This window comes from Podarcis erhardii (assembly GCF_964252035.2).
Source record: "Podarcis erhardii genome assembly, chromosome: 10".
Classification (NCBI taxonomy): domain Eukaryota; kingdom Metazoa; phylum Chordata; class Lepidosauria; order Squamata; family Lacertidae; genus Podarcis; species Podarcis erhardii.
The window spans coordinates 72,274,000-72,286,760 of NC_138500.1; the positions used below are offsets into that span (position 1 = coordinate 72,274,000).

General features: G+C 42.7%; 1 protein-coding gene across 1 annotated transcript in view; it reads right to left on the reverse strand.

The window, feature by feature from the left end:
- The window catches only part of LOC309351465 (guanine nucleotide-binding protein G(t) subunit alpha-3), a 249,761-nt gene that overhangs the window by 146,207 nt on the left and 90,793 nt on the right, over nucleotides 1-12,761 (reverse strand). The gene's annotated exons all lie outside the window — the stretch shown is intronic.

The window sequence follows — 12,761 nt, forward strand, 5'->3', positions numbered from 1 at the left end:
TAGAACAAACAGATAGTGACCACTTTCCAATATCTGTGACCCTATGTCCCCTAATAGGACACATACCAACAACTGGATCTGCAAGAGTGTATGGAGAAATACAGAGCGTGAAAAGACTGAAACGGCCTCACAGATTGAGCAGTGATATTTAGGAGACGCTATATAGAAATCATCTGAATATTCACAGCCCTGCATGACTATAGATGACTTACCTATCATCATCCCAGTATGAGTGATTTTGAAGAATTATTTAAGTAACATTACTGACTATCTTGCCATTAGGCTATGTGAGCTTGCCAAAAGTGTTCTAATTTCAGTTTGCCTCAGTATTGATCTTGTGCTGTGTTGTAGTTGTTAAATACTCTCATGCTGCCCACCAAATAGTCAGAAAGTATTTGCGACCATGTAAAGATTGGTTGTAGCTGAGTGAGTACCAGTCACATCTCTTCCCAGCTTGCTTTGCACACCATCTGTCATTCAAGTGATTTGTATGGCTTTCACCTTTGCAATTGTATTGATAGAAACTGAGCTGTAATGTCTTCATCTACTGGGGATCCAGCTCCTCAGGAGAAGAAATATATCGGAGGCTGTTTTCTGTAAAGCCTTTGTCCTCTGTAGAAAAAATGAGTGTTCGTTCGTTTTATATGACATGGTTGGAAAACATTTTAATCGGAGGGAGGCAGACTCGGGTGGAAGCATTTGCTTGGTCTAGCTTTGATGATCAAGGCATTGGCATTCCTCCCATTCAGGCTGTAATCTTGCTTCTCCACTACCCCCAGACAATTCAGAGTGAAGGCAATGTGATGCAGGAAGCACTGCTTTTGCTGGAGGCATTATTTTTGCTTTGTTTGCCTTCAGGGGTGGTATCAAAGCACCAAATCTTATATGCTGTGCAGTGCTTTGCCATTATCATGCTCACTCAGTCATCCTTGGTTGACCAGGATCACAGTGATCATGGGAAAAAGCATTGAGGTGAGGGGAAGTTGCTGAAATAGCAGAGCTTGCTTAGGAGGAGGCCTGAAAAGAGACAAATGTTTGGGTAGGTTGGGGAGTCACAGTTTGTGTGTGTGAACATTTGGTGCACTGTTAACGTTTGAAAAGCATGGATCTTCCAGGCGCATATAGAGAGATATTCACTGAATGTTTCTGCAACAGTCACTCTTGTGGGGTGCAAGAAATTCAAAGCAGACTTAATATAAGATGTCCTCAGTTCTTTGAAGCTGCCATTCAAGAAAAATATTCAGAAAAGCAAATGCCAGCTCTGGAAACAGTACTCTGGTAAGTGTTTATGCAAGCCAATAAAATATTTAACGGTGGTCCAGTGAAATGCACTCAAGGATATTATCTATGGATGAAGTCAAAGCAAAAACCACAACTTGAGTATTTCTGTTTCTAGTGAATTCTTCTTTTTAATGGGCTTTCAACTATTTCAATGCAGGCTTTTTTGTTATTCTAATTTATGAAAGTTGTTGTGCCATTTATTTTGAGTATTGGGCTGTAGCATTTTTATTTGAAATCTTGTTCTGTCTTTCCATAAGCCAAGCCTGTAGGTGGAAGCTTTGCACATTGACTGCACCATCAACTTTTTTTGACTCGGACGTGAGTGTCATTGAGCTCAATAGGGCTTACTCCCAAGAAAGAGGGAACAGACTGCATCCTTACTCGAGTATCTATTATTGCATGTTTTGTAGACAGCCACAGCTCTGGTAAAATTAAATTTAAAAGTATATAATGCTTTATTTCCAGCAAAAAGTCTTTTTTAAATGTTAAGGCTGCAAATTAGGAGATGTAAAAATCATGATTTCAAGCTCAAGGACTTAGATCCATATGCATGTTATTCATATGTACATCATCTTCACTGAATTTTGTTTGTTTTGCAACTGAATGCATGTTGTGATAGTTCCCCATTTGTGGAATCCCTTCCCTAGCACCTGTCATTATTAACATTCAGGAGGAATTTTAAAACATTCCTGTTCACCAAGGTATTTGATGACTGAAAAATCCTGTTCCTGGCATCCTTGAATAATATTAGCTATGAGAGGTGACTTTTTTAAAAAAGTTGATGTTTTTACTTTTTGATTATGTTTTGCTGTTTTGCTCATCACTGCCCCATGCTCGTTTGGGCAGGATAGAATTTTAATAAATGAGTGAAATGGTTAGCAGGAAATCCCACTGAGTTCAATGAGATTTGCAACTTGACGCATATTTTCATGTTGGAAGGAAAGGTTGCATCCCACATAGACATTAGATTTGGAGTGGCTTGAATGCAGAAATCACATTCTGCAAGTTGTGCTGAAGACTTTGTCCAGATGTCCATTTTAGATGTGCCCTATACGTTTGTGCACTTTCAGCACCTCATCAGAAAGCATCTTACTACCTCAGTGCAGCAAGGCAACCCATACAACAGCATAAGCACTTGTCAGCTTCAAGCCTTTGTGTCTTGATGGGCCTAGATTTGTTAAGAGTGCAAGAAAACAACACTGTGTATAAGTCTCAATTTCGCATGTAAATACACACTGGAACTTTGTGGTAGGCCAAGCCTTCTTTATCTTGCATTGCTGAGAAGTCTATTTTAGCAGAACTCCTTCAGCAGAACCCATTTGTCTAAGCCACTGTTATACTTCGGATCATCTTTCTCATTCTTATTTCACTCTAGACTGGTGCTTTCACCCATTGTAAGACCTTCCATCATAGTTTCTGAACTCACACATCTGGCTACCAATGCAATTACCAAAGAGAGCTAATTCTTCATAGGTGGAGCTGGAAGTATTTGGCATGCACCAGTCCTAATCATAGTAGATTGTGTGTTGACCTAGACTGCCAAATGTCTGGTATGTGCTGATGCTCATAAAGTTCTTCCCCTACCTGCATCATGACAATATGAAGCACGTAACTATTGCAGACAATCGATAGCATCTCCTGGCTAGGAATGCACAATCGCATAATGGCTGCTCTAGAATGTCATATCGGCTGGCAGCAGCTGCCCAAGGTCTCCACAGAGACAGAGATATTTACTATTACCTGTTGCCTTATCCTTGCACTGCAAAGGCCAGGAATCAAACTCTGAACTTTCTGCAAGCAAAGGACGTGCTTTACCACCCAGCTTTGGCCCCTTCAACTTTTTTAAAAAAGTCTTTTGTTTGAGTTTGACTTAAGATGACTCCTCTTTGCTGCCCTTAGGAATCTGCTCAGAATCCTGGGTTGCAAAACCTCTTCATGACCAGGACCTGGCAAGACAAGATTTGCACAGTTCCAGCTGTGAGTTCGCTGTGATGGAAATGTTAAGCCTTGACCTCAATTTCTTCTTATCTTCATCCCTTTTAAAAACATTAGGTTGATTAGACTAGGTTTTATCCAGGTGTGCTTGGCCAGACCATTGTATAAGACTTTAGAAGTGCTCTTTGATAATGAAAAACAGTCAGATCAATCAGAGAGAGCAGTAGCAAAGCATTGTTTGCCTAGAGAGATGCCTGCCGGTAAAGACTCTCAAGGTCATTTCTATAAATAGGACATCTTTTCCCTGTGCAATCCTGTGCACACGGTCTGAAAATTTGATTATTATGGCATTCAAAGGGAAGCTTTATCTTTCTTTGGTCAACTCTCACAGAATTTGCAATGATGTCAGATCCATAAAAGATGTGGGTGAGGGCATCAGAAGATGACTGTTTATTTCCTTTGCTACAATCATGCACAAAAATAGAACCAGATAAGATATCGGGCAGCTCTCTGTTTTGATGCATTTAGCAGACCGAATAGATATTAGCATGAAAGCAAACTAGAGAAGGCCTATTTTAGGCATTTTACAAGAAAACATTTTTTGCTCATAAAAAGACTGATCTACCAAAGGAGAGCTGTAATTGCAGATAGGCCTTCCTATGTGCATCGCTTGATGAATTGGGCATATTTTTCCTGCACGTTTGAGTGAAGTTGGCGCAACAGAACACTGAAACCAGAGCAGCGCACGGAAACGCCATTTACCTTCCCGCCGGAGCAGTACCTATTTATCTACTTACGCTTTTTGGCATGCTTTCGAACTGCTAGGTTGGCAGGAGCTGGGGCCGAGCAACGGGAGCTCACCCTGCTGTGGGGACTTGAACCGCCGACATTCTGATTGGCAAGCCCAAGAGGCTCAGTGGTTTAGACCACAGCGCCATCCGCATCGCACCATGCCCCTTAGTTGTGTTCTAATTCCCTATTTGAGCATAGTGTCTTAACAGGCCTCTTAAATTTGTATCAGCTTCATTAACTATGAACCCCCAAATACGGGATCCTCTCAAAAATGGTGCCAGGTTTTTGCAGTGCTTTGTAGTGAAAACCCCACATTTTGTCATGCCCCACAAATGGAGGAATAGACCCTCAAACCCGGGGGGTCATGGAGTCACCAAAAAATCCAACGTTGTCCAATTCACTCCCAACCTGTGCCAATATTTGGCAAATGTTTTGCAGTGTTTTGCAGTGAAAACCCCACATTTTGCAGTGCCCACAAATGGAATGCTAGCTTCATGTATCCCTTGATGTGCTTTCTGCAAAACCTTTGCCAACAAGAGCCACTCTTGATATGTAATGTTCTACACCCCCTCCATTGAAAGATACAGGTTGTAGACATAGGTAAATGAACCATATCTCATGAACACACTAGCCTCCATTGTGTTTTAATTTTCTGAAGGAAACACAAATCTGGGTTAAGTGCCAAGACCCCTTGAATCTTGTGCTCTGCTCGGCAGAGACTGGGGTGGCCCATAACAATACTTAGGGAAGTAGACACCTACTGTTCCAGCTGACTCTAAATGAAAGACTCAAGCTCAGATCTCTTTTTCTCCCTTATTGTGCAGTTAAGAATGGTGCAAAAGCAAAGCAAGGGTCACTGGCATAACAGGTGCAGAGCATGGCCAGGGAAGCCAAGATATAGATCCTGCAGTTGACCCTGAGCTGCTATAAAGGAGATGCTCTAGAAAGCCCAGCCCAGTCCATTTGTAAAGACCGCGGGAAGGGAGCATGCACTGTTGCTCTTCATTTCTAACCACAGACTGTTTGCACTGCGTTCCCTACCTACAAGGACCTCTCCATTCATTTGAAGGGGAAAACCATGGCTTATTTGTTTCAGGCACCTAGTCCCCACCCTTTAGCCAAAAAGGCTCTTAGAGCAGCTTCCTAAAATCAGTACTAAGATGGTCCTCTCCCTTGTTATCACCCTCTGAGTCTCAGGGCTCCAGAAAAGGGCCTCAGATGAGGATCTAAGAGTCCTAGTGAATTCATATTTTGCTCACAAGCCATTTGGATCTGAACTTTGCGACATGAAGTCGCCCTCTGCAAGCCTCCCAGGTACTAGCTTTATTGTTTTTTGCAAGAAAACCAGAAAAGTAGTGTTTCCTGCACTGTGAAAATGTGCCAGTGCCTCTGTGTGTGTAATCCTGACCTTTGTAGTGTTCTATAACATGATCAGTAACAGAGTCACAAACCCACAGGGAACAGGTGCCATGTGGTTCCAATCAGACCAAGCGCACCAAAAAGGTCACTGTCATTTCTAGAATCTTTTGCAAAATGTGTTAGGATTAACCTTTTGAATCTCAGTTCCATTCTTCTGCCGAGATGCCAGTGCTAAACTGACTGCTATATATGTGAGAGATCTGCCAGATGAGCTAACTCCATTGAATAGTGTTGGGAAAATGTTGGGTGTACCAGCCATGACATAACATCTGTCAGATCTCTTTAGCCATGTCAGTCATCACTTGAAGTTGCAATTATCAGGTGATGAGTATGCAGCTGTGGAACTAGAGGGACTGACTGTTAAAGCACTCTAGTATTCCCAGAATGGTTTAACAAACAATCCTTCACAGAGAATTCTGGGAGCTGTAGTTCTGTAAGGGGAATAGGCGTCTCCTAACAACTCTCAGTGCCCTTAACAAACTACAGCTCCTAGAATTCTGTGGAGCAGGCCATGACTGTTTAAAGTGGTATCATGGAGCTTTAAATGGTATGAATATAGCCTTTGACTCATTTTCAACCATCCTCTTTTAACCCTCTTTTCTTCCCCACTTCTATCAGCATTTTCATACTTTTCTTCCTGCATTGCTCCAGGCCTCTTGGAACCATCTCCTTTTAAAACTCTCCCATCACTTTCTTCCTCCACTGCAGAATGCTTTCTCACTCTCTCGTCTTGTGTGTTCATTTCTCTTGAAACCATGACTGTCATCTCTTGCTAACACCACAAACTTGGATTACTGACTCAGCCATCTTTCTGAAGCCAGATCTCCCAGTCACTCCATCTTAGAGCCCTCCCTTCTCCTTGTTCCACCACAGGTCTCTCTGTCCCCATATCTGTTATATCCCTTTCCTCTTCCTTCCACATCTCTCTGCATCCCTGTACTCTCTCAGCCATTCCTCTTTCTTTCCCTCTGCCAGATCTTTCTCTGCTTCAATCTCTCTGTAACCCAGTTCAATCCATTTCCCCACTCTGCATCACACAACACTTTCTCTTCTCTCTGTACCACCACAGGCCCTTCTGCAGCTCCATCTCTGTTACTTACCATGTTTTTACTTTGTCCCTCATCTCCCTGCTGTTCCCTTTTCTTCCTCCAGCCTGTAGCTTGGTTCTGCTTCTGTCCACCACTTCACTATCCCAATTCTTCATCACGGACTGCAGCAGGAACATTATATGGGCCATGAATTCCCCCAGCAACTCACACTGATGAAGGGACATCAGAACTAGCTGAGCTGTGCAGCAGAAGAGCGGCTGGCAACAGCAGACTGGAGAAACTGGCATGAGCTTTACCATGCACATCTGATCCAGAGAGGAGTGCAGATGCAGAAATCCTTTCATTTGTAGTTCCATTTTGGATGGACTTGAGCTGTCTCTGCATATTTCCAGAAAGGCCTGCAAACAATGGGTGTTTTTCACCTGAAGAACTGCCAATCTAGAAGATCTTGCAATCAACCAATGGACATTATGTTTTTCCACCGAAGGGCCTTTCTAAGTCCTGTTTTGTCACTGGTGGAAGATGCACCAGCATCATTTAGAAGTGTGCATAGGACACTAGAGGCTGAAAAGGATCCCTCCCTAAGGCTGCAGTCCAACCCCACTTTCCTGGTAGTAAGCCCCATTGAATTCAACAGAGCTTTGGGTTCAATAGCATTTACTTCTCAGTAGACATGGTTAGGATTGCACTGTAGAATACTAACTTAGACCTGCAGACAATTCTCTGTAAGAATTCAGCCAAAATTATCATCAACTGCTATGACCCAAAGTGAGCCTTAATGTTAATTCTTTCCGCCCTCTAGGAATGCAGAAGCACCTGAATTCTTCATATAAAAACTAAAAAGCCAGTTGCCAAATATCCAGCCAAATGCTGCACAGCATTTAAGTACGTAGGCTCTTGGATAGTTTTGTTGCTTTATTGTTTGGCACCCAGCCACGCTTCCCCTGCAAGTCTCTGAAACTTCTGTTTACGCAGTGTGGCTTTGGAGCGGTCGTAAAGCAATTAGCAGAATTACACAGCAGTCGTGTGTCGAAAGGGCAGTAAATAAGTCCAGACGTTTCTTCTATCCTAATATCTCTTTATTGGAAACAAATAGCGTATTTACAATCTCCAACAGAAATCCGTGTTAGGCTGCATCTTCTCTCTCTCCTTGCAGCATCTGTACTGAAAGCTTTCGATTTCCACTCAGTACACAACATTCCAAGATGCTTTCGTCATGTCCTGGCTTACTTCCCTTGTAAGCCCATCCCTTCAGACTCCAGGCATACAAGGTTAACCTTTCACTACACCCAACACCCCCTCTTGTCTCATGCCTGAGGGGAGAATCGACCTTTAGTCGTCCCAAACCCAGACCTTCGCAAAACTCCCCATGTCTTTGGAAGGAGAGTGGCTTCGTGAACCCATCAGCTAGGTTCTTGGCAGAGGGACAGTACTTCAGCGCAACTAATCCCTCCTGAACACTCTGACACACATTCTGAAAGCGAATGTCTAGGTGTTTAGTCCTGGCTTTGAATTGACCCGTCTCGGCCAAACGAAGGCATGGTTGATTGTCTTCGAAAACACGTATCGGCAGACAATCCACTCCGCAGAGTTCCTGCACTAAGCAAGCATAGAACTCTACTTCTCTGCACACCTCTGAAAGAGCACTGAACTCAGCCTCAGTGGATGAGAGCGCTATAAGACTTTGCTTCTTGGACCTCCATCCAACCACTGAGTTCCCAAACTTCACCACTAGGCCACCACTTTTGATTTCCACTCAGTACACAACATTCCAAGCTGCTTTCATCACGTCCTGGCTTACTTCCCTTGTAAGCCCGTCCCTTCAGACTCGAGGCATAGAAGGTTAACCCTTCACTACACCCAACATAGGCAGACACAGAGGTTCAAGTCCATGAATGCAACAGATAAAAACAGGTTTATTATTAGCTCAGTTGGTTAGAGCATGGTGCTGATAATGGCAAGGTTGCAGGTTCAATCCCTGTATAGAACAGTTGCATATTCCTGCATTGCAGGGGATTGGAGTAGATTATTCTCACGGTCCCTTCCAACGCTACCATTCTGTAATTCTGTGTCCTCCATCTAGCTTGCTGCCCTGTTTACCTGGTCTGACTTGCATTGTTGCTGGACCATTAACTCTGACATTATAGCCTTAAAAGTAACAGTGCTAAAACCTGATGCATAAGAAACAAGGGAAAAGTCAGGAACTTAATCCTATCATATTAATGACTCCAAATCACACCTCTAATGATCCTTCCTAGATGGCTCATACTACTTTAGTCATGTCTAAAAGCACTGCTATAGCATAGACTGGAGTTGCTGGAGGTTCTTGGCAAGAATCCATCATAATCACTGCTGGATAAGGTTTTGCCACCTCTCTATTTTAACAATTCAGATATAACTTTGATTATTATTATTTAAAAGGCTGGATTTTTGTGATTAACTTCATTTCAGTATTCTGAAGGAGTCCCATCAGTGAAACTGCTGCACACAATTGATGGATGAACGAAAAGTCTTTGCTCAGCAAGAGTCTTAGGAATTAATTATACTGTTGGCAGTGCTTTATGCTTTTAGGCTGCTGATTAATATTCATGTCTTGTTTCTTTTCATTCCCAGCACCTAAGATATTTGTGCACCTTTAAATTTCCGTTAACCATTTTTAAAGCAACAAATCCCTCTGTCTTTTGTTTGCTTGCTGTGAGGAACACACTCGTCCATGCTTGAGATAAAGGGGGAAGTGGCATGCATTACAATTTCATTTGGACTCTGTTCTGGAGTTCAAATGTTAAATCAAGGCACAGTAAAAGAAAAGAAAAAATAAACCAATTTATTTTTACAAATTTTGTTTTTCCTTTCTAAAAGCTACTTTTAAACTGTCCACCTTCACATCTCATTCAAATTCTGCGGCCTGGTTCTGGAATTTTTTAAGGCAGGCTGGCAAGAGTCTTCATATATATGAAGGACTTTCCCATGCACCACACATGCACATAACATCACAGACGATGTTAGCATTCCACATGAATGCCCAATCACACAGATGCTTAATTTCATCAAAAATGGAAGGGGAGATTGCATTGAAGAAGAGGGTGAACCTGATCTTCCACCATTCAAGGACTGTAAATATTTGATCTGCTCCTCCAGGAATAGGGTGGCAGTGGCTTCAATTAGGAGCTGCTTTCTTGCTGCAACAAGTTTCCTGCCCATTATGTTTGTACATTGATCAAACTAACAGTTCAGGGCTAATGGCATGTTAATAATTAAGGGGAGGTTGCATCTGTTTCCCCAGACTAATCATCTCTTGACAGCCGGTGCACAGGAATAAATTAGCGTTGATCTCAATTTCTATGGAAAAGGAATATTCCAAAGCGGCAGCAGATTCTCTGATTCATAAAGTTGCTGGCCTCTTATGAGTCAATCATTGATTAGCACTGGCAAGAAAGCCAGTTATTCTGCATGTTATTCCACTGACATTGATAAAGACCAAATGACTCCTCCCACCACCAGCACGTGGTCCCATTACTGTAAAATGTGTTGTACATGTGTCATTTGCACATATCCACTGACTTCCGTAAAAGCTTTTGCTTCTTTCCCCCTCTAATCTAGTACGGTATATTGTGAAAAGAAGTTGTAAAGTGCTGCCATAATACTGGGGTGTATTTTCATTGCTTAGATGATACAGAAGCCACAGTGAATATGGAGTGACTCCCATTTAATGGTCAAAACAAAATAAAAAAAATTCCTTCCAGTAGCACCTTAAAGACCAACTGAGTTAGTTCTAGGTATGAGCTTTCGTGTGCATGCACACTTCTTCAGATACACTGAAACAGAAGTCACCGGACCTTTCTATATAGTGAGAAGGTGGGGAGGGGTATTACTCAGAAGGGTGGTGGGAATGGGTGATTGGCAGATAGCTGCGATGAGCCTGTTGACGACTCTTAACGACTGCAATAGGTCTAACAGGAAAAAGCAAGGGGTGAGAAGGTGAAAAATGGCTTTGTCATGTATAATGAGATAAGAATCCAATGTCTTTATTCAAACCAGGTCTCTCCATAGTTTTAAGTTTGGTGATAAGTTGCAATTCAGCAGCTTCTCTTTCCAGTCTATTTCTGAAATTCCTTTGTAATAGAACAGCTACTTTGAGATCTTGTATAGAATGTCCTGGGAGATTGAAGTGTTCTCCTACTGGTTTTTCTGTCTTGTGGTTCCTGATGTCGGATTTATGTCCATTTATGTCCATTTATTCTTTGGCGTAAGGTCTGGCCTGTTTGTCCAATATTGTTTGGCGTAAGGTCTGGCCTGTTTGTTATTGGACAAACAGGCCAGACCTTACGCCAAAGAATAAATGGACATAAATCCGACATCAGGAACCACAAGACAGAAAAACCAGTAGGAGAACACTTCAATCTCCCAGGACATTCTATACAAGATCTCAAAGTAGCTGTTCTATTACAAAGGAATTTCAGAAATAGACTGGAAAGAGAAGCTGCTGAATTGCAACTTATCACCAAACTTAAAACTATGGAGAGACCTGGTTTGAATAAAGACATTGGATTCTTATCTCATTATACATGACAAAGCCATTTTTCACCTTCTCACCCCTTGCTTTTTCCTGTTAGACCTATTGCAGTCGTTAAGAGTCGTCAACAGGCTCATCGCAGCTATCTGCCAATCACCCATTCCCACCACCCTTCTGAGTAATACCCCTCCCCACCTTCTCACTATATAGAAAGGTCCGGTGACTTCTGTTTCAGTGTATCTGAAGAAGTGTGCATGCACACGAAAGCTCATACCTAGAACTAACTCAGTTGGTCTTTAAGGTGCTACTGGAAGGAATTTTTTTTATTTTGTTTTGACCATGGCAGACCAACACGGCTACCTATCTGTAACTCCCATTTAATGGATAATGGACGACTCCCATTATCTATAGATTAAGGCTTTATTTCCTAGTGTCTTTCTCTTCCCAATTGTATCCTGTCATACTGAATAGAGAAGACTCATGTCAAAGTTTGGCTGAAATTCAAGCATCACATTAAATTCCAGAGAATGGCTTCTGTTGCTTCTCTAAATGTCTATAATCAGTTACCCCATGTAATTTTGAGACTGTGTTATTCAAAGGAGTTTTTACAATAATATTTCCTTATTGTGGGATTAATTTTACTAATTGTGGTTGGATATCTCTCCTTTTCTTGCTTAGGGTTGTCCCAGCCCTAGACAGGTCTTTGTGTTGAATGTTTGTTCTGACTTCCCTCTCCTGAAACAGCCCATTCCTAATTAAAAGGTGACTCTTTCCAATTGAGCTGCTGTTAACGTCTTGCTCCAGCTGCCCCACACAGGATCCTCTGCAATTGCATCCCAAAACTCAAACAAGACAAGCTTTAGCCATTTGCCATGAGTCATTCTTTATTAAGCTCTTGGTTTTTGTGCTCTTATCTTGTATTCTAGTCAGCCTTGCCTTTAGTTATTTAAGAAGTCTCAGAATAGCATCTCTTAAAGTCAGGGCATATTTAGACCCAAGCCACGTTTATTCCTTTTTAATGTGTCATTCTACGTAGCCAATCTCCCAGCAGCTTCCTTGTAGCCAAGCTTTCTTTTAATAGGCTAAAGTGGAGATGCAGAATAAATGTGACTATAATAATGTTCCCCTCCCCCCAAAAATATTGGAAACAATTCCTGACTGGACCAGGCAGTGAAAATAAAGACCTCTCCGAATTGGATGCCGCCCCCGCCCCCAACACTCTGGGGAAATGTTATAAAAATGCTACTGCGGCTGCACTGGGCTCTCTACACACCCCACAAACCCCAGTAATAACTTGGGAACAATAAAGTGTGTGGGCGGGGTGGCGATTCTGATAATGCTGTGCTCAGCACCCCCACCCCGCCCCACCCTCACGTCTCCACGCACACACTTTCCCAAAGCCCCTCCCTGGCCAGAGCACTTTCCCAGTGCTTCCTCTTGGAGGCCCTAGAATGGGCACAGTGAATCTCAGTCTCCCGTCTCCTTTCAGAAAGCTATTCTATGAGCATCCAAAGCAGAGGAGGTGCAACAGAATCAGCACGTTTCCCGCCCCAAACCCCAAGGGGTAGTGTTATGTAAGGTAAAGGTAAAGGGACCCCTGACCATTAGGTCCAGTCGTGACCGACTCTAGGGTTGTGGCGCTCATCTCGCTTTATTGGCCGAGGGAGCCGGCATACAGCTTCCGGGTTATGTGGCCAGCATGACTAAGCCACTTTTGGCGAACCAGAGCAGCACATGGAAACGTTATTTACCTTCCCGCCGGAGCGGTACCT